This window comes from Euphorbia lathyris, chromosome 6, assembly GCF_963576675.1.
Source record: "Euphorbia lathyris chromosome 6, ddEupLath1.1, whole genome shotgun sequence".
Taxonomy (NCBI): Eukaryota; Viridiplantae; Streptophyta; class Magnoliopsida; order Malpighiales; family Euphorbiaceae; genus Euphorbia; species Euphorbia lathyris.
This window is the reverse complement of record NC_088915.1, coordinates 8,670,883-8,694,617: the sequence shown is the minus strand read 5'-3', so window position 1 is coordinate 8,694,617 and position 23,735 is coordinate 8,670,883.

The following is a 23,735-nucleotide window of genomic DNA, read 5'->3' as shown; positions in this document are numbered from 1 at the left end:
ATGAGGACAATTTTATCCCCCATGATGGGGATGGGGCGGGATGGAGAATGTTATCCCCGCACCGTGGGGATCCCCGACCCCGCCCTACTAATTCCCGATGGGGAACCTCTGATGGATCCCCAATTATAATTAAAATTATACTTTAAATATTATAATTTATAAATTTAACTTAGATTAAATAAATTTATTTTCAAATAAAAATTACATGGCATAAATAAAATACTAGACAATGCCTAAATGGATATTTTTCCTAACCTGAACTAAACTAAAGGCATAGTATCTATACAATTCTTTCGAACAAAACCTAGAATTAGAAAGCATAAGAGAAAATAAATATACTGATTTTGTTTTAAATATAAATGGTGATTCCTTACAGGGATGAGGATGTGGAATTGGAAAAAATTGTTTTTAAACGGGAATGGGGATCCCCCATAGGGACGGGGATGGGAGACAAATTTGTCCCCGTCTAACTCGCGGGGATGGGACGGGGATGAGAAATGTATTCCCCGCCTCGTCCAGTTTGCATCCCTAAGTTTAAGGTATAATTCGAAGATGAACACAGTAAATCAAAGTTGTAGGATAATTAGGATTGACGGTCACAAAAGTTTGAACAATATCCTCAAAAAGTCACAAAAGTTCAATTTGTCTCAATAAAATCACGTAAGTTTGCTTTTGTCCCAATAAAGCCATTTTGAATGTTTTCAAGTCACCTTTTCACCGGAATTACTGACATGGTATCTCAGCTTCACGCCAACGCCACCTGGCATAGTAAAAAAATTTAACTACAAATTTTAATTGACAATTCATATATTACGTAAGTTAATTTGTGGTTAAAATTTTGATTGGCAACCCTTATTTACTTGGGTTAATTTTTTTTATTATGTCACATGATGTCAAGACATGTGCTTAGATGTCACGTATTTAACTCCGACAAAAAAAAAACCGAAAAAGTCCAAACTGACTTTATTGAGACAAAAACAAATTTATGTGATTTTATTGAAACAAATTAAAATTTTGTGAGCTTTTGATAACATTATCCAAACTTTTATAACCACCCGTAGTAACTATCCCAAAATTGTAATATAAGTTTAATGAATTAATAAAATAATAGGTTGAGCTTGCTCTAGGATAAATTACTCATTTTAATATTGTGGTTACTGAACTTTAATTCTTAACTGTATGACCACTGAATTTTATATTTTTAACACTAGTGGCTGCTTAATTTTAACTAACTCCTCAAATTGACCGTTAACAACCTCAAAATGGAAATATTCAAGAATTAAAGTTGTTCAAAACGACATTTAACATGAAACTACATTTTTTTTACCGGAAACAGTTGGCAGGTTAGCGGAATAGGCTTTAAACCTGGTAGAATTTGAAATCACTTTCGAACCAAGTAAGGCTTTTAAAACCTCTTGGAATTTGACTCCCAACATGTTGCCCGCGTCTTCAACTCCGGTGGCCCTGTGTTTAATGAATTGGGTGTTATCATGGTTGACTGTAAGGTTATTGCCTCTCAGATTGAAAATTTTCAGCTTAGGTTTATCAAGAGACTTTCATGCTCAAGAAAGGAACCAAAAACGTATTGGAGTTCTTATATACCTTTGGCAAATTGACACTTCACCTATTTGAGTCCTATGGAACTAGGGACGGCCACCGTAAAAAGCACTTTCCTAAAAACTAAGACTTGGAGCCTTCTTAAGCATGCCCACCGTTATCATGCATGATGAAACCTTTTGGTCTTCATCTGAGGAGGCAAGCAAACTAGTAGCTCATGGTTTAGCTAGAGATGCTCGGTTACATGCTAGTCTCTCCTTCTGGCATTACGACCCTCACTCAAGCCGTTCATTGGCACTCCTTGATGTAATGAACTCTTCTCACTAATGAATTTCTTCGGTTTAAAAAAAAACAATGTTTAAAAGCCTTAAAAAATGTGTTGTTGAATTAAAAATATTTAAAAAATTCAAATTAAACATCTATTTAATTCACTTAAAATGTTTCTTAATTTGAAAACCAATTTGAGAGAAATATAAAAATTAATATTTAACTTCTGATATTTAGTTCAATTTATTAAATTGGTTTCTAAATTTTAATTTAGGCTGCACATTTGACTGTGTGTTGTACACAATTTTAACACCAATAAACAGTTTTGAATTAAAAATATTTAAAAAATTCAAATTAAACATCTTTTTTTCAATAGAAATAGGGACGATGCCTCTATCCGAGACGGGCATCCCAAACCAGGTTGGCACCCTCAGCTTTAGAAGAAGCAAAACTCAAATATATTAAAAAGAAAAATTACAAACCAAAGAGAAAGCTAGCTAATATGATAATGTGCTAAATTACAAATATCATCAGAAATAACTGAAGAACAGAAAGTGGGAGCCGAACTCCACCACATGACCACACTAAAGGTAGTATCAAAGCCAGCTAAAGCGTTTACATCATAGTTTCCTTCACAATATATGTGTCGTCACAACTTTCATCGAAGCACACTGAGTTAGACACTGAAGCCAATCCTGTCTGACCATCTAGGGGAATATCATAGGAACGAACGACGTGTCATCAAGTTAACCACACAGGTAGAATCAGCCTCAATCCAAAGCTTCATCCAGTTACTCTGCCAGGAAATATCAACCGCAAACATAACTGCCTTTAGCTCTTCAATATGCGCATAGGAGCCTGGAATCGGGAAAGTGAAGCTGTCCATTGCAAAGCCCCGTGAATTAATTAAACATCTATTTTTTATTTAAGAAATTAAAAATAAAACATCTATTTAAAATAGGTATGAATGGAATTCTTTTACTAGTTTTTATTTTCAAACAACAGAATTTAATAAATTGAAGTTTTGAATTCCACTTAAAATGTTTCTTAATTTGAAGAGATTTTTCTACCAATTTAAGAGAAATGTAAAAATTAATATCTAACTTCTGTATTTAGTTCAATTTATCAAATTGGTTTCTAAATTTTAATTTGGACCACACATTTGACTAGTGTATTTGACACAATTTTAACACCAATAAACAATTTTGAATTAAAAATATTTAAAAATACAAATTAAACATCTATTTTTTATTTAAGAAATTAAAAATTAAACCTCTATTTAAAATAGGTATGAATTGAATTCTTTTACTAGTTTTTGTTTCCGAACAAGTGAATTTAGTAAATTGAATTGAATTTCAATTAAAATGTTTCTTAATTTGAAGAGATTTTCCACCAATTTAAGAGAAATATAAAAATAAATATTTAACTTATGTATTTGGTTCAACTTATCAAATTGGTTTCTAAATTTTAATTTGGGATAAGCTTAAAATTTGCTCAATATTTATGAAATGATACAAATTTACACTTATCGCTTTCAAATAAAACTAATTTACTCCATACCTCAGGAAAAACTCGAAGGGATTAATTTGATAATTATTTGATTGATACATTGTATTTTTCAAACAAATTTATCGACTAACTGAACCAGTTTCATAAATTTTAGTTATTGTTATCTAATAACATCCGGATTTATTCCTTTTAGAAGGACGAATAATAATAATTAGTATGAACAATGATACACAGTTATTCCTTCTAGAGGAATGAATAATGACAATTTATGTAGGGTGAATGACAATTTGATAACATCCAGATTTATTTCTGGGGGGAGGTATAATAATGTGGAAAGAGAATAATGCTACATCACTATGTCACGCCACCTGTATCAAAGGAAGACACACCATATAAGGGAAGATACGACGGAAGAGGTGGGATAAGAGAGATCCGCTTGACGTATATCCGTCATCATATCACATCATGACAGTTTCAGGGAAGATCAAACGACGCCTTTATATCTCATTTTAAGGGGAATAGATATAATTAAATGATAACTAATAGCCATTAAAGTACTGACGTGACTTTTCAATTAGAACATTATTAAATGCAAAAGGTTACAAAAACATGTATAAATACCCCAACTCGGGTATGTTTCAGGTATGTTGGTTAACTTCTATAAAACTCTTGTCATTACCATTTTTCTTATCAAATATCTTACTGACTTTGGCATTGGAGTGTCCCCAACCGAACCCAACGACACTTCTCATGGAAGGATTCCGATCAATAAATTTTGACCAGTTATCAATATCCTAACAAGTTATTTATAATTATGTTAATACATAGTAAATATTTAGACATTGTCTAGCTAACTCGCTCTGATACCTAAGTCGAGATCTATAATACAAAGTCGCATTGTCCAGTTTGGCTATGGAGGCACCACATGTTCTCTTTTCCCCAAATGCTAGTTCGGTTCTCTTAAGTGTCATATGAAGAGTTTTATTCGTGTGATAATAGCTACAAATATTATGAGTTATTTTTATATGAGATAAGATGCAAAAATACGATAGTCAAAAACAATTTTATCTTTAATATCATTGTGCAATTTTACCTCTAATATTAGCAAACATGAGCAATTTTACTCTTGTTGTTGACAAGTTTAGTCAATTTCACACATCATTATCTTATTTTTTTTATTCTACACGAGTTGCATGTCAGTTTATCTTAAAAAAGATTTCAATTTTTTGTGACTTAATAATAATATTAAGGATCAATATTTTTAAATTTGACGAAATATTTGGATTATTTTTTATTAAACTCGTACAAAATATAATATAATTTTATAATTTGTTTGGTTTTTATTTTTATTTTTTTACGCTATTTATTATAATACTAATGAATGATAAGATGGCACACATTTGAAGTGTAGATGACAAGATTCATGATGGAGAAGACAATTTGATGAATTAATTCTCAAATTGACTCAACTCACCAATATTAAAGGTAAATTTGCTCTTTGCTGCTAACATTAGATGTAAAATTACACATCAAGGGTAAACTTATTTTTTACTGTCAATGTTGATGATATTTTTACATATTCTCTCATTTTTATACATTATTTTTTTCATAAAATATTTGTTGAAACACCTTTCCACATAATTTTGATTTGACAAAATTGTTTAAGTATAATTTGAGATACATATTCTAAACACACTAAGTTTAAATGCTTTGATTTATTCTACTAATGTGTTTGTTCAATGTTGAGTTAAAACTGTTATAAGACATAAGGATTAAAAGGCCCAAGCCCAATACGGAAGCCAAGGCCCAAGTCAAACAACTCAGTACAACTCGACCCGCGTATGTCAAGACGTTGCCGTTTTGAACAAAACGCAACTCAGCAAACGAAAGGATCTAGAAGACCTTCGGGAACAACTTCAAGATGAAGCTGCTGAGTAGTCTCGACAAAGCGTACAAGACAGCAGCTGACTAAGCAAAACTTCCAGACAAAGTATTTCCCTTTTGGGCAAAGTTCAGACGACACAGTATGATGTCCAGTTGACTTTACCATAAAAGGAGAGACAGTCTGCTGAGCTGACCGAGGACAGAAGATACACAACTCTGATTGGCCGAGAGCTCTGAGCAAGTCAGGATGACAACGACATGTAGCCGTTTCCCTCCAATGGTTATTTCGAAATTCGAAATGACCGATGCCCAGACGTCTCTATAAATAGTGCCATCAGAAGCTTCACTCAACACAGAACTTGATCAAGCCATTACGCTGACCAAAATTTCTACAAGTCCTGTAAGCAAAGAAGCAAAGCAAAATCTTACACTACAATTCTTATATCTGTGTAAAAGTCTAGAGTGATTGTTTCAATCGTCTAAAGTGTCTTAGCAAATCTTTGTATAGGACAAAACACTTATCATTTCTAGAGATAGAAAGGAGAGGCTGAGTACTCGGTTTTAGTACTCGGCGAGAGATTAGGATTGAGTAGAGGTATAGAGGAAGGTACTCTTGTCATACTCAGTTGCTGATATTGTAAAAGGTTTGAGGCTCTACCTTTAAAGAGCTCAGTAGAGGATTCGAAATCTCAAAACGTGTTCCGGGGACAAGACGTAGGCTTAGAAGAAGCCGAACCTGGATAAATCTGCTGAGTGAAGTATTTCTTACCTTTAACTCCTTATTTATATTGCTTGCTTAAAATAACCAAAAAAAACTGACCAAGTAAAGAGGTCAAGTTGAGTTGTGCGCGTTGAACGTCTGAGCTCAGGAATAGACTCTAAGTGCTATCTCCTGACTCAAGCTAAGAAACTGACCTAGTCACCAGTTGACTAAGCCAGTATCTTGCTGTTTACTCAGCGCCGCTGTTAAGACCTTTTTCCTTAGAAAAAGAAGTCTGCCCTAATTGCAAAAAAGTTTAAATAGTTCCTAACCCCCCCTTGGAACTATACTTGCAACCTTTCAAGGGACCAACAAGTGGTATCAGAGCTTAAAAGCTCACTCTAAAAGGTCTAACAACCTTGAGCTGATCCCTACCATGGGCGAAAACAGCACTCGATTTCTCCCTGGAAACCAAACAACTCAAATACTGCCTGAGGGGCTGTCCATTACTAGGCCTCCCCTATTCTTCGTGTCAAACTATACCTTCTGGAAGAATAGGATGAAAAACTTTATTCAGGCTACAAACATGAGTGCCTGGCTATCTATAGTCCAAGGCCCATTTGTAGCTGTCGAGGTTGTGGCTGGCCAAACAGTTGTAAAAGCTGAGGCCAAATGGACAGAGGATGATCTTAAGAAGCTCCAAAACCATGCTTCGGCTATCAATATGCTTCACTGTGCGCTCGATGGTGCAGAATATAATAAAATCTCAGGTTGTGAGTCGGCACAAGATATCTGGAGAAAGCTGAAAGTCACCTACGAGGGAACCAATAAAGTAAAGGAGTCCAAGGTGAATCAGCAGATGAGACTGTACGAGCTGTTCGAGATGAACAATGATGAGGGCATTTCAGACATGAATGCAAGGTTTACCAACATCATTAATGAGCTCAAGAGACTTGGGAAAATCTTCACTGAGGAAGAACAAGTCAAAAAGATACTCAGGAGTCTTCCTAAAGACTAGCAAGCAAAGAAGACAGCAGTTGAGGAAGCTCAGGATTTAACCACCTACAAATATGACGAACTCATCGGTTCATTGCTGACCCATGAGATATCCATGAAAAACTTTGAGGTGAAGGAAAAATCTGAAGACAAGAAGCAGAAATCCCTTGTCATGAAAGCTGACTCCACTGACGGGAGTTCAACTGACGATGAGGAGATGGCTATGTTCACAAGGAAGATGAAAAGGCTATTCAGGAAGAGTGACAAATACTCTAAAAAGCCTTACTGAAAGTTTGATAAGTATAAGGCTGACTCAAGTGACATCAAATACAGAAAGGACAGCTCAAAGCCCATTACATGCTTTGAGTGCCATCAAACTGGCCATATTAAGTCAAACTGCCCCACGCTCAGGAAAGACAAGAAAAGTGGGAAGAAAGCAATGGTGGCTACTGATAGGGGTCAAAAACCCCTATCTTTGGGTACGGTTTTAGGACGGTTTTTAGGTTTATTTGGCTAATAAGCGAGCAATTCTCGCATTTAAATGCTTTTGTGTGAGTTAGTTAGAAATTGGAAACATTCTATTTACTTTTCGTCGTTTAGGCTCGTTTTGTGATCAATTTAGGCAAACACGGCCGAAATAGCATGCATATTAGAATTCCGTTATCTTTTGAAGCTAATTGGTCCGTCAAAAGTCGCACCAAACGAAGCGTTTGCTAAAAATAAGCGATTGACGGATCAATTTGGCTTTTGGACTAATGTTTTCTGGAGTTTTTATGCATGTGTAGGTGTAAGTTCGGACGAAAAAGGGTATAGAAGTCACTCGGCACGGATCGAGCATGCTTCGGGCGAATTGAGCATCGACGCGCAGCCCGGGCGCTGCTCGGCGAGCAGCCCAGGCACCGCCCAGGCACTGCCCCAGGCACCGCCCAGGCACTGCCCAGGCACCGCCCAGGCACTGCCCAGGCACCGCCCAGGCACTGTGCCTGCTCGCCGAGCAGGCTGTGCCTGCTCGCCGAGCAGGCCCTTGGAGGCCTGCTCGCCGAGCAGGAGCCTGCTCGGCGAGCAGGCCGCCAGGCTCCTGCTCGGCGAGCAGGGGCTGCTCGTCGCAATCCTGCTCGGCGAGCAGCCTTTCCTGCTCGACGAGCAGACCTGCGGGAATTGGTCAAAAAGACCAATTCCGCCCCCACGAAGCCACGTTCGGCCCCACGTCTTCCTACACCAACAAGGACACGAAATTAGGTCAAAACGAGGCCCGAGACCCGTCTATAAATAGGAATTTTCAATTGTAAATTAATCATCTTTTACTTTTGTAATTAGCTTAGCTTCCACCTTGAGAAATCCTCTCCACCTCCTCCATAACCTTCAAACCTCCATTGAAGACACCTCCGAAGCTCCGTTCACCGAGGATTACTCAAGCTCCATCCTTAAATCCTAGAAAGGCGCCTGCATTGGTAGACAGGTTCCCTAAAAGGGATTTTTCTTCTTTTATATTCTGTCTAGCCTCTGATACATGCTATGAATTCTAGGTTTATTGTAACTTCGTGACAATTCCTTCATCTTTGATATATAATATAGATTTTGTTTATTCAACTGTTTTGATGTTTTAATCTTTGTCTTACGCTTTGTCTGATTGATTTAACTCATTCGATAATCCCAAAATTAGGTTGGCACATATTGCGAGCTGAATCTGACCTAGTCAGTGCCTATAGGATTGACGACCCTATAGAAGATTAAGCCCAAATTACTGAGCCTTAGAGCTAGTTTCGGCCTTACAATGGAATCACGAACTAGGGACTTTAGGAGGATAGGTCGGGTTAATCGCCTTGGACATAAGCGACTTAGTTTCAATTCAATTGCTTAAACACTCTATCATTGTTATCATCGTATTCCTTCATGTTCATTCAGTTAATTGCTTTGGTAAAAGATCAATTAGGGGTAGAGTAATTTAGTTAGGCTTAGAATAACTTAGCTAGAATTAGATAACTTAATTAGAATTAGTGTAATTCAACCTAGGAGTAGATTAATTAAACAAAACCAAACTCAAAACCCCCTAAGCCTAGATAACATCCGAGACTTAGTAGCTTGATACTTGCAGAAATAAATCTTGTGGACGATAACCTGGACTTAAACCCAGAAATTTATTACTTGATAACGACGGGGTACACTTATCCCTCAGATCGGGTTCTTCATGGAATCCGCATCAAGTTTTTGGCGCCGTTGCCGGGGATTTATTTCTTCTGCAATATCGAACCAAAGGTTGATTTGTTAGTTTAGGCATTCATTGTGAATATCTCTGTTTATATCGTTTATACTTGTTGATATATGATTTCTTTATACGTTTCTATACTTGTTCATATCTGTATACTGTTACTTATCAACTTTTGTGCTAGAACTTCACTTTTTCTCAGCATTCTCTGATCAATGAATTGGCAAGAAAAAGTCGAGTGGCAAGCTCAAAAGTTTACTATCCCATCAAGACAATACATTAATACCCTGGAGAATGAGGCTCCCAATCCCTCCATGGCCGACTTAAATGAGAAAATGGATATCTTGATGGCAAATCTGAGCCTCAACACCAATGAAAGTGTAAGTTTTGTGGGTAATCACCAAAGGTATAATTCTAACCCCAATTCTTACAGCTTTTATGGTAGTGATTGAAGGAGACCTCAACACTCAAATCTGTCCTACGGGAACCCTAACATATTGAGGCCTCCAAATAGGTTTGTTAATGAGCACAGGGAAAACGAATTGGGAATGTTCCCTTACGAACAAACAAGCCAAGTTCCTCCACAACCCTCTAGCTCACGAGATGAGGTGCTGTCCCTTTTGAAAGGAATATCAGCCCGACTTACAATCAACGAGGAGGTTTGCAAGGACTTGAGCAACCAACTGGCTCAAATAAACCAAGAGATGCAAAAGCAATCCCGAGATGCTCTCCCAAGCATAAAGGAAAACATAGAAATCCCACAAAGGGGATCAGCTCAAGCCATCTCTTTGAGGAATGACAAAAAGGTAGAACCAAGTCCACTATCACATGCATCACTCGAGGTAAGTGAAGAACCGGAAGCGGTAAGCAACCCCGGTTCAAAATCTGAAATTCTAAATCATGTGGTAGAGATAAAAGATCAAATCAAAACTTGTGTATCTCAAGTACCTTTTCCTCAAACATTAGAAAAGTTTAGGTTTGTTTCATGCTCAGAAGTTTTCATTCTCTTCGACCTACCAAGAGAATCCAAAAGGGAGCAAACCAAACTTTTTCATAATATGTTTAAATTCGGCCTCCTGCTTTCATTAAACTTATTAGAGGCCCTTAATCCGTTTTGTAGGTACGGATTATTTATTCAGGAATTTGAATTCCTAACACGAGTAGAAGCATACACCTAGGCGGGAATTCTATGTCGAGCTCACCGACTATAACGTAGCGCTTCTTGGGAGGCAACCCAAGTTTTAATAAAACTTTTCAGGTTTGTTTTATTTAGATTATACATTGATCTCTTAGTTTAGTCTTTTTAGTTTTCTTTTACGTTTTTTTTAAGTGTTCGTTTAAAAAAAAAATAATAATAATAAATAAATATTTTTTTAGTTGTTTAGTTTTCTTTTATTTTTATTTTTATTTATTTTTATTAAGTTTTCAGGTTTAAAAAAAAAAAAAAATTGGCCCCAGGAGGCCCAGCTCGGCGAGCAGGGCCCTGCTCGCCGCGCGCTGGGCGCTGGCGCCCAGCACGCCGCTGGGCACTGTGCCCAGCCTGCCGCTGGGCGCTGGCGCCCAGCACGCCGCTGGGCGCTGGCGCCCAGCCCGCCGCTGGGCACTGCTGCCCAGCGGCGGTGCTCGGCCGCGATAAGGAATTTTTTTTTTTTTTTTTTTTTTTCGAGATTTTTTTTAAAATCCCGAACGAAGCTGAAATAAATAAATAAATAAATAAAAAATTTTGCCACCGCAAATCGTCAAACTTTTGCGATTGCGATAAAATCCGTAAGTTTTCTTCTCCACCCTAACTTTTTACACTCGTACTTCATGATTTATGATGCAATGTTGGAACTTATTGCATATTTTAAGTGTGAGGAGGAGGGGTAGACAAACTTACAAAAATTGTATAGATTTTTAAATTTTTGTTGCGTCGTGTCTAGTTTAGGTTTGCGTTTTGGCGTTTTATTATGTTTTTGCATGTTTAGGACCTAAAACCGTGAACCTCATTCGAATCTAAACTTCGTTATTTGTCTTTGAGGGCTGAGAACCGAATCTAAAATTGCATGACAACTAGTTTAGGTGTGGGACACAACTCTTGTATCTGTAAAAGCATGAGCTACAGTTTGCATTTAGACCCTACTTTTGAAGAAATGCTAAAATCATTACTTAGGTAGATAACTTAAGAATTGAAGGCATGTAATATTAAAATTGAGTTTGGGGAAAACTAGTAAACACAAAATTGAAACCCAAAGAATTGTGAGTTGAATTTGAGCCTAAGAGCGAACATCAAAAAGCTCTTTTTCTTGACATTTTTGTGTGAATGCTTTGACTTGTGGAAGATTACAGATTTTGCACCTAATACTGTGTTGAACCTACATGCAATGATTTGAGATGATAAACGATGAATCAGCCTCATTAGAATTAACCTTTTCTTTACCTTGTTTTTCTTTTTCATCCACTCTAGGAAGCCCCTTTGAGCCGACATTTTTGTAGTTTGTAGATTTTTCTTTCGTTCTAACCCGTTTTTGGGAACCACAACTTGGTTCGCTACTTAACCTTTGTTTTTGCAAAGCTCAAGTTGAGCCTTTGTTTTTCTCTAGCGCTTTATCGTTGTTTATGGCATTATAGTAGCAAGCCAAAAGGCTAAGAAGTGAATGAGCATCACTATCCCAAAAGAAAAAAAAAAGAGAAGAAGAAAAACAGAAAAAGAAAAAGAAAAGAAAAGAGACGAACAAAAGGGAAGAACTCCATTCCCTAGTTCTTAGAAAAATCAAAAATGTCTCAAAGAAAACATCCCAAAAAGGAAACAATAAGGACGAATAAAAAGCTCAATCACTTCATATTTGCTAAAGCCATTTAAACTTTGTTGTTGTAGCGCTAGAACACTTAACCTTTGTTGTACCTTTAACCCTCTAACCACATTACAACCCCAATTAGAGGTTGTTTTTGATATCATCGGAGTCATATAGCATAGTAGAGGAACTCGGATGAACGTTCAAAATCAACGTAATCCTAAGCAAAAATATAAGCCGAGAGTATACACTTTAGCCACCAAAATTGTGTGAATGAGTGAACTACCTATGGTGAGGTGTTTTACTTAGCGATCCCCTCAAGCTCGTTCAATTGAACATGTGTTCCTTTACTTAAAACTATGACCTATTGTAATTGAAATGCGGCTTTTGGATATCGTGTCTCTACTTTGTATTTCCGAATGCATGTAATTACAGATGCTCGAAATTGTGTCAAGCACCTAGTCAAACTGGGAAGTTTTCTAGCTTGCTTGTGATGGCGGGTTTAGTTTTTTAGTTTACTTGGGGACAAGTAAAGTTTTAAGTGCGAGGAGGTTTGATAGGGGTCAAAAACCCCTATCTTTGGGTACGGTTTTAGGACGGTTTTTAGGTTTATTTGGCTAATAAGCGAGCAATTCTCGCATTTAAATGCTTTTGTGTGAGTTAGTTAGAAATTGGAAACATTCTATTTACTTTTCGTCGTTTAGGCTCGTTTTGTGATCAATTTAGGCAAACACGGCCGAAATAGCATGCATATTAGAATTCCGTTATCTTTTGAAGCTAATTGGTCCGTCAAAAGTCGCACCAAACGAAGCGTTTGCTAAAAATAAGCGATTGACGGATCAATTTGGCTTTTGGACTAATGTTTTCTGGAGTTTTTATGCATGTGTAGGTGTAAGTTCGGACGAAAAAGGGTATAGAAGTCACTCGGCACGGATCGAGCATGCTTCGGGCGAATTGAGCATCGACGGGCAGCCCGGGCGCTGCTCGGCGAGCAGCCCAGGCACTGCCCAGGCACCGCCCAGGCACTGCCCAGGCACCGCCCAGGCACTGCCCAGGCACTGTGCCTGCTCGCCGAGCAGGCCCCTAGAGGCCTGCTCGCCGAGCAGGAGCCTGCTCGGCGAGCAGGCCGCCAGGCTCCTGCTCGGCGAGCAGGGGCTGCTCGTCGCAATCCTGCTCGGCGAGCAGCCTTTCCTGCTCGGCGAGCAGACCTGCGGGAATTGGTCAAAAAGACCAATTCCGCCCCCACGAAGCCACGTTCGGCCCCACGTCTTCCTACACCAACAAGGACACGAAATTAGGTCAAAACGAGGCCCGAGACGCGTCTATAAATAGGAATTTTCAATTGTAAATTAATCATCTTTTACTTTTGTAATTAGCTTAGCTTCCACCTTGAGAAATCCTCTCCACCTCCTCCATAACCTTCAAACCTCCATTGAAGACACCTCCGAAGCTCCGTTCACCGAGGATTACTCAAGCTCCATCCTTAAATCCTAGAAAGACGCCTGCATTGGTAGACAGGTTCCCTAAAAGGGATTTTTCTTCTTTTATATTCTGTCTAGCCTCTGATACATGCTATGAATTCTAGGTTTATTGTAACTTCGTGACAATTCCTTCATCTTTGATATATAATATAGATTTTGTTTATTCAACTGTTTTGATGTTTTAATCTTTGTCTTACGCTTTGTCTGATTGGTTTAACTCATTCGATAATCCCAAAATTAGGTTGGCACATATTGCGAGCTGAATCTGACCTAGTCAGTGCCTATAGGATTGACGACCCTATAGAAGATTAAGCCCAAATTACTGAGCCTTAGAGCTAGTTTCGGCCTTACAAGGGAATCACGAACTAGGGACTTTAGGAGGATAGGTCGGGTTAATCGCCTTGGACATAAGCGACTTAGTTTCAATTCAATTGCTTAAACACTCTATCATTGTTATCATCGTATTCCTTCATGTTCATTCAGTTAATTGCTTTGGTAAAAGATCAATTAGGGGTAGAGTAATTTAGTTAGGCTTAGAATAACTTAGCTAGAATTAGATAACTTAATTAGAATTAGTGTAATTCAACCTAGGAGTAGATTAATTAAACAAAACCAAACTCAAAACCCCCTAAGCCTAGATAACATCCGAGACTTAGTAGCTTGATACTTGCAGAAATAAATCATGTGGACGATAACCTGGACTTAAACCCAGAAATTTATTACTTGATAACGACGGGGTACACTTATCCCTCAGATCGGGTTCTTCACGGAATCCGCATCAGCTACTTGGAGCGACAGCGATGAGTCTTCATCTACAGAAACTGAGGCCACCGAGTCAGCGAAGATATGCTTCATGGCTGATGAACTTGCTGAGCCATGCGTCTCTGAGCATGCTGACCTATCAGATGACGAGGAGCAATCAAATGAGGTAAGCCTGAGATGTGCCGAGAAGTCAAAGCTGTGGTATATTGACAGCGCATGCTCAAGGCATATGACGGGTGATGAAACTCAGTTCATCACGTTTGAGCGTAAACGAGGAGGGAGCGTAAGTTTTGGAGACAACAAGAAGGGTAAGATAGTAGGGTCAGGAACCATCGGAGGTAGATACCAGCCGCTGACCGAAGATGATCCACACTCAGTAACCACCGCTGACCAAGAACCAGCTACTGAGTCATTCACGAAAAGGCTGACCAAAAGTAAGAGTGAACCTAAAATTACTTTTACTGACCCATCTACTTCTGCAGAGATTGTTGAAACAGAGATAGCACAAGACATAAATCTACCTAAAGAGATAAGGATTCCAAGAGGGCACTCAGAAAGTGCAATCTTTGATTCTGCTGGGAATACCCTGATGACGAGGAATCAACTCAGGAAGTACCTCAGCAATGTTACTTTCGTCTCAGTATAAGAACCGAAGAATTTCGCTGAAGCTGAGTACGATGAATTCTGGATGATCGCAATACAAGAGGGGCTCGATCAATTTAGAAGAAACGATGTATGGGAGTTAGTGCCTCATCCAAAGAGTCAAAAGACCATCGGAACAAGATGGGTCTTCAGGAACAAGATGGATGAACAAGGAAACGTAGTCAGGAACAAAGCAAGGCTTGTAGCTCAGGGCTACAGTCAGCAAGAAGGTATTGACTACGGTGAGACCTTTGCCCCAGTGGCAAGGCTAGAGGCAATTAGAATTCTATGTGCATATGCATCTTACATGAACTTTAAATTATTCCAAATGGATGTCAAAAGTGCATTTCTTAATGGAGTTATAAACGAGGAGGTTTATGTAAATCAACCTCCAGGTTTTGAGGACCCTAAGTTCCCAAACCATGTTTACAAACTCAAAAAGGCTTTGTACGGCCTCAAGCAAGCACCACGTGCTTTGTATGAGAGGCTGACCAGTTTCCTGCTGACTAGAAATTACGTCAGGGGCAAAGCTGATACAACCTTATTCATTAAGAAAAAGAGTAAAGATACCCTGCTGGCCCAAATTTATGTTGATGATATAATATTTGGTGCAACTAACGAATCAATGTGCAAGGAGTTTAGCAAACAAATTCAGACTGAGTTTGAAATGTCCATGATGGGAGAACTCAACTTCTTCCTCGGTCTTCAAATTAAACAAGGAAAGAATGACATCTTCATCAGTCAAGCCAAATATGCCAAGGAGATATTAAAGAAATATGATTTGGAAAATTGCAAGCCAATATCCACTCCTATGGGCACTGACACTGTCCTCTACGCTGACGAGAATGGTAAGTCAGTAGACAGCAAATTATATCGAGGTATGATAGGCTCTCTACTTTACTTAACAGCCAGTAGACCGGACATTCAGTTTTCAGTATGCTACTGTGCTAGATATCAATCTAACCCTAAGGAATCTCATTACATTGCTGTAAAAAGAATCCTTAGATATTTGCAAAGCTCAGTGAACGCAGGTCTGTGGTATCCAAATACTCATGATTTTACACTCATCGGATACACTGACGCTGACTATGGACGGGATAAGCTAGAACGAAAAAGCACCTCTGGAGGATGTCACTTCTTAGGAAGCTGTCTTGTATCCTGGTTCAGCAAAAAGCAGGCGTCAGTAGCCTTGTCCACCACTGAAGTTGAGTACATTGCTGCTGGTCATTGTGTTGCTCAAGTCCTATGGATTAAGCAACAGCTTGAAGACTATGGTGTTCAAACGAAGACAATTGAAGTCAAATGTGACAACAAAAGTGCAATTGATCTCTCAAAGAACCCAATTCAACACAGCAGAATGAAGCATGTCAGCATCAGACATCACTTCATTAGAGACCATGTACTCAAGGGTGAGATCAAGCTGACCTTTGTCCCAACGGATGAACAGCTTGCGGATATCTTCACGAAGCCACTGGCCCGTGAGCAGTTCAGCATACTGAGAGAAGCAATTGGTATGTTTAATCCTCTTCAGTAAATTCCTGTGTTAAATGAATATGAATGCTGAGTGAATTACTATGCTGAATGATTGATTGTTTGCTGAGTAACTCATCGAAACTGACTGAACATCAAATACTGAGTAAACTTGCACACTGAGTAAATTAGTTTAAACTTAAGCTTAAAAATCATCCCTTTATGCAATGCTGACCACTCAGAATATCAAACGCTTAGTATTCTACACGCTGAGTGTTAGATCCGTTAGAATGAATGCATTAGCACGCGTATAGCCCTAGGATGACGTATTCGTCGTATGTGTCATAAATGCCAGGATCTTTGTCGGTACACAATCCCAAGGCAAAACTGACACATGGATTTGATTAAATCCACACCGCTCATTCCATCTATAAATAATGGGTAATTCCCCATTTTTTATTCTTTACGCTTAATCAAAGTCTAAGGCAAAAGAAATTCTTTCTCTCTCAAAATCCTTCTAAACCTTCCCCATCCTCGAAAATGACTAAGGTATCCTACAACGTCTCCGGTGCCGGCCACCAAAAGACTAGCTCCGATGAACCTACTGGAAATCCTCCTACGCCGAGCAAAGGAAAAACTGGCCAAACCTCTGGTCAAGGAAAGACTGTGAAAGTCCGAACCTACTCCAAAGTTTTTGAGAACGTACGAGAATGGAAAGTTGAGCCATCCAGATGGGTCTCAGAACACTTCGTACAAAACGAACAACCTTTCTGCGAATGGATTTCACAAAACGGATGGACGGAGCTATTTTCGGTTAGGGATGAAACCTATCCTGACCTAGTGAGGGAGTTTTACCACAACCTCAAAGTTGCCAATGACAACACTAACTACCTGTGCACTGAGGTGAAAGGCAAAACCATCTTCATCAACCCTCTCTACATAGGAAATCTTCTCAAGCTAAAAACTGAGGGAGCAAGGCTGAGAAGATCGGGAGATCAGGACAAAACTAACTATGCACACAACTTTTGCAAACCTGAGGGTCACTCAGGAGAAGTGTCAGCTTCATCAATGGGTCAGCACCAGAAGATGGCTCACTACTTACTGACCTACTTCATCTACCTGAAGATCAATTGCACTACATCAGCAACAAATTTCAAGCAGTGCTTTATATGGCACATGCTGACGTACACTCCCATCAACATGCCGGTCTTCCTCGTTGCTGGTTTCCTTCGAAGCACTGGCACGATGCGGCTTGGATCACTCATCACCAGAATCCTCATTGACCATAAGGTTGATCTTGAAGGTGAGGAGAAAAAATCGAGGATCTGAGATAACAGCTGCCTCACTGAGGGCATTGAAATTTGGACAACCCTTGAAGAAAGGTAAAGCTGCTGCTGCTGGCCAAGCTGAGGGAACTGCTGAGCCTAAGAAAGGGCGAAGGACTAAGGCCCTAGCTTCCCGCAAGAGGAAAACTGCTGAGACTCCTACCCAAAACGTTGAGTCTCCAGCAAAGAGGCAGAAGTCAGCTGGTAAGTCAGCTGAGAAAAGAAGCAGGCAAGGTGAGCCTGGAACTGAGGAAGCTGCTGAGCAACCTCAGAAGAAGCAGAAGTCTTCAACACTGACTCCACTGAACGCCATACCTACGGACTTCATTGTACCGGGTGACTCTCACTTCACCCAGTGTCAAGGTACAGAAGTTGAGCATGATGAACATGAGGTTCAACTAGATGATCACTTCATCTCTCAAGTTGAGGAAGAACTTGACGGTGACAGTACCGAAGAAGAAGAAGAAGCCAGCGGTCAGGATGACGCTGAGGACTCTGAGGAAACAGCCAGTGAGATTGAGGTTGAGCATGCCGATACTGAGTTGGCTGCTGGAGTTGAGCAAGTACTCGACCAACACACTGTTGATCCAGCTGAAGAACAAGCTGACCAGCCTCATACTGAGCAACAAGAATCTTCCCCTACTCACTCAGGAGAACCTGATAATACTGTCACTCCACCTCGTAGAAGGCGAAAGTTGGTCAAGGCCAGTGAGAAGCTAGTCACTGAACCTCCTGTGCAAATACCAACTCTTCCTGACTTTGTCGTCTCAAAGACAACTAAGGACCCTTCTAGCGTCAAACTCAAGTTTTTCAAACGCCAATCCACTTCCACTACATCGGCGCCATTAGAAAAACAAGCCTCTGTTTCTTCTCAACAGGAACATGCCGACCCCAATGCTTCTGCAACATCAACCAGTCAGGTTGAGGCGTCTACTGTTCATGCTATCTCCTCAAGCATGGTGCTGACCCCACACACCTCTGCCGTGAGCACAGACAGTATTCGCATTACAACTTCTCAAACTCAACTCTCTGCCGATCAATCCACTATTCCTACAACTCAAGTGCAGATTGAGCATACTATTCCAGTCACTGACCAGGTTACCCCTTTCACTCCTCTTCCTTCCGATCATACTGATGTCCCTAAAGGTTCACAAAGCCATCTGAATGCCACTGAGTCCGGCAAAAAGATCATTGACTCAGTGCAGGCATTAATCAGAGACCTTCAACATTCCACTTCTCCTGCTGTTGGATCTTCAATTCTTGAGACCACCCAGCTCTCCCAGGTCACTCAGCTTCTCAACGAAGTTAAGGGACTAAAGGATCTGCTGAACGTCGTCTTATCCTTCCAAGCACAGCAAGCTAAGCAGGATTCAATTGCCAAGCTGGCTGAGATCCAGCTGACAACCGTGCAACACCTGAACTCTCTCCATCAACAAGTCCAAAAATTGTCAGCTGTGAACACTGACTATGCCACTTCATCAGAAATCAAAATGCTTTTTGCTCAGCTTCATACTGAGCAACTTAAGACCAACGAGCAAATGGTGTCGTACAGTCAGTGCTCAGTAGAGCAAATTGGTGAGGCTATAAGGTTGCTTAATCTGAATAAGCAAGAGATGGATACTGACGCAATGAAGCAGAACGAGATGATGACTCTCGCACAACAAACTTTCAACCACATTCGCCATAACAACATTCAACGTCAGTATTACGACACAGCTCTCTTAAAAACCTTCCACCAAATCTTTGCTGGCCTTACTGAAGCTCTTATCTGGCAAGGTAAAGCTCAAGCATTCAGCGTCAATATGCTCAGTGCTGCTGATCTCAAAGTACCCGAAGAGGTCTCAGCTGATGGAGTTGCCATTTTTTGTGGAGTAAATGAAAGCGCTGAGAAGCTTAAGGAGCTATCCCAAAAACTGACTCGCGCAGTATTAACTGATGCTTTCCGACTCCCTGAAGTTGACAAAATGGGGGAGAAAGAACATGCAGCTCGAGCTCAGCATGAGCGAAGTCAGTCATCGCAACACAAGAAAAAGAAATAGATAGGCTAGCCCAGTTTTAGACTGAGTCACTTGTAATCTAATTCTATTTGCCTTATCTATAAAAACTTTTGCTGTGTAATTACTGACTTCTATCTATATATCATATTTGCATCTCTTATTCAAATCCTGAGTTATGATATATGTTATTAAGTACTAAGTCATTATGTATCTTCAATTAAATCAGCTATGTTTAATACTTGTAACATTTATTGACTAAATGATATGCTGATAACATGTTTGACATTGACCTATGTGTTTATAAAATATTCTGATAAGAACTCATTGAACAACAAATTACTCAGCGCGCTCTATATAACTAAAACTTTCGCTTAATACTGAGTAAATAGAATATGTTGATATAGCTGACCTATATCTGAAAACTGACCTTAGACTTACTCATTTAAACCTTTAAATGTTTTGAGTAAAACTAAGTCAGTAGCTCAACCCTTACGGGGGAGTTTGCTAAATTATACTAGGTCAACTATCATGGGGGAGCTCATACTGAGTTCCTCGCTGAATAGTTTTGCCAACATCAAAATGGGGGAGTTTGTTGAAACACCTTTCCACATAATTTTGATTTGACAAAATTGTTTAAGTATAATTTAAGATACATATTCTAAACACACTAAGTTTAAATGCTTTGATTTATTCTACTAATGTGTTTGTTCAATGTTGAGTTAAAACTGTTATAAGACATAAGGATTAAAAGGCCCAAGACCAATACGGAAGCCAAGGCCCAAGTCAAACAATTCAGTACAACTCGGCCCGCGTATGTCAAGACGTTGCCGTTTTGAACAAAACGCAACTCAGCAAACGGAAGGATCTAGAAGACCTTCGGGAACAACTTCAAAATGAAGCTGCTGAGTAGTCTCGACAAAGCGTACAAGACAGCAGCTGACTAAGCAAAACTTCCAGACAAAGTATTTCCCTTTTGGGCAAAGTTCAGACGACACAGTATGCTGTCCAGTTGACTTTACCATAAAAGGAGAGACAGTCTGCTGAGTTGACCGAGGACAGAAGATACACAACTCTGATTGGCCGAGAGCTTTGAGCAAGTCAGGATGACAACGACATGTAGCCGTTTCCCTCCAACGGTTATTTCGAAATTCGAAATGACCGATGCCCAGACGTCTCTATAAATAGTGCCATCAGAAGCTTCACTCAACACAGAACTTGATCAAGCCATTACGCTGACCAAAATTTCTACAAGTTCTGTAAGCAAAGAAGCAAAGCAAAATCTTACACTACAATTCTTATATCTGTGTAAAAGTCTAGAGTGATTGTTTCAATCGTCTAAAGTGCCTTAGCAAATCTTTGTATAGGACAAAACACTTATCATTTCTAGAGATAGAAAGGAGAGGCTGAGTACTCGGTTTTAGTACTCAGCGAGAGATTAGGATTGAGTAGAGGTATAGAGGAAGGTACTCTTGTCATACTCAGTTGCTGATATTGTAAAAGGTTTGAGGCTCTACCTTTAAAGAGCTCAGTAGAGGATTCGAAATCTCGGAACGTGTTCCGGAGACAGGACGTAGGCTTAGAAGAAGCCGAACCTGGATAAATCTGCTGAGTGAAGTATTTCTTACCTTTAACTCCTTATTTATATTGCTTGCTTAAAATAACCAAAAAAAAACTGACCAAGTAAAGAGGTCAAGTTGAGTTGTGCGCGTTGAACGTCTGAGCTCAGGAATAGACTCTAAGTGCTATCTCCTGACTCAAGCTAATAAACTGACCTAGTCACCAGTTGACTAAGCCATTATCTTGCTGTTTACTCAGCGCCGCTGTTAAGACCTTTTTCCTTAGAAAAAGAAGTCTGCCCTAATTGCAAAAAAGTTTAAATAGTTCCTAACCCCCCCCCCCCTTTGGAACTATACTTGCAACCTTTCAAGGGACCAACAATATTAACCTATTAAATTTGTATTGAATTGATTTTGTATTATTATATTCATAATTTTCTATAGGACTATAAAGTAAAATAATTTATAGAGTTGAATAATTCAACTTAACCTATTAAAACATGATAATCAAATATTCAGTTAAAATGGATTGGATTTAATTTTAAATTAAGAGAAAGGTAAAAATATTTTTTAATTTAGGCCTCGTTTTTGTTCGATCCAACTAACAATTTAATAAAAAAATAAAAGTACAAGGATTTTTTTAGATTTTACCCATTTATTAATGCAAAACATGTATGTATAAAAATTAAAATGAATTCACAATTCTAGTAGATTATGTCGTTTGAACCAAATATGTACAAACGAATTCCCTTTCTAAAACCGAACCAAACAGATAGAGAAATTCAGAGTCATTCATTCTCTTTCTTTCTCCTTAAGCTCTTTCTGAATTCCTTTTTGTTACTCACGTACAAACCAAATGCTCCCTAATGTGTTGGAGGTTACCTATATGAAATTTTACTTACTATAACACATTTTACTGATTTAATTTTCTATTACTCTTTTTTCGTATGTATTAGTTTAGAAGTGCAATTACGCGTTAAATTAATTCAAATATTAATATTTTAAGGATTAGTTTAAAAAACCTGTAGTTACACTAATTTACATATGAAAGACTGATTTTTTTTGTTGTCAAAATTAAGAACGGGTAAATTACACCCATGTCCACTGAACTTTATCCATTTTAATATTGTGGTCACTGAACTTCAATTCTTAATGGTATGGCGACTAAACTTTACACTTTTTAACACCGGTGGCCACTCAACTTTAACCAAATCCCCAAAATGACCATTAACGATCTCAAAATGAAAATATTCAAGAATTAAAGTTGTTCAGAACAACATTTACTATGAAACCATATTTTTACTTTCCCAAAATCACCTTTTTTGGAGCTTTCTCTCTCTAAAAATTCACTCTCTCTCCTAACCAAACAACACTTAAATGACATCAAAACAAAAAATTTCGAGAATTAAAGTTTCTTAGAATATCATTAACTCTTTGATTTTTTTTTTAGACCGTCAGCGATCATTTTGAGGCACTGAGTGACCACCGGTGTTAAAAAGTGTAAAGTTCAGTGGCCACAATGTTAAATGGGTAAAGTTCAGTGGCCATGGATGTAATTTATCCAAATAAGAAATGTGTTTGTCAAGATATGTAAAATCGAGAACTTTTAGGTTAAAATTAGGGGTGCACACAAAAATCCGAAAAACCAAACCGAAACCAAACCGAAAATAAGGTTACATAACCCCCCTTTGGAAGTCAGCCTTAACGTGAAATTTTTAAAATAGTTCCTAACCCCCCCCCCCCTTGGAACTAATCTTGTCACGTTACACGGGACCAACAAAAGGATTCTTCAAGGATGGAGGCTAGGGTTTTTACAAAATAAAGGATATCTAATACAATGTTACAAAGTCCTATTTATAGTTGTAGTTTCGTGTCTAAACCTAATCTAACTTGTTTCCCAATGCAAGTGGAAGAGTGGGGGCGAAATCGTGAAGTCATGGGGCTGGGAATCATTCAAAAGACTGATTCCCGCAGGACAACTCATCGAGCTAGCCTATAGAGGACAGTTCGGTGGGCTGGACATGCCCAATTCGCCGAGTGACGTCCGGGGGTCCCCAAGACGCGATTTGAGTAAAAACTCAGTACAACGTTAGTCCAAAGGCTAAATTGACCCACCAGTCGTTAGATTTTAGTAAAAACTCCATTTGGTGCGACCTTTGGTGGATCAATTAGCAGAAATAAATAAGTGATAGTTCACATGTGTGCTATTTTGGCAATATTTTTCCTGAAAACAATTAGAAAACGGCTAGAAACTACAAAAGTAAATAAAACATATACTAAAACTTATAATCACGCGCACATGCATAATCGTGCGAGATTTTCTCGCTTATTGCATGAAAACTAATCAAAACTATCCTAAAAACCGTACCTAAAGATAGGGGTTTTCGACCCTATCACCATCATAATCTTCTTTGTACAAAAGATAGGAATACGAAGCATTCTTATCAGGAAAAATAGGGCCAAGGAATTTCTTATGTTGATTGTAACCGGCAGCACGAGCAAGATGTAGATATTGTTTTATGAACCCGGTACAGTTTATAATGGAATGCCAATACTTGCAAATTGTCTTAAATGTCAAAAGAAATTTCATAGGCAACCTCAATAGAATT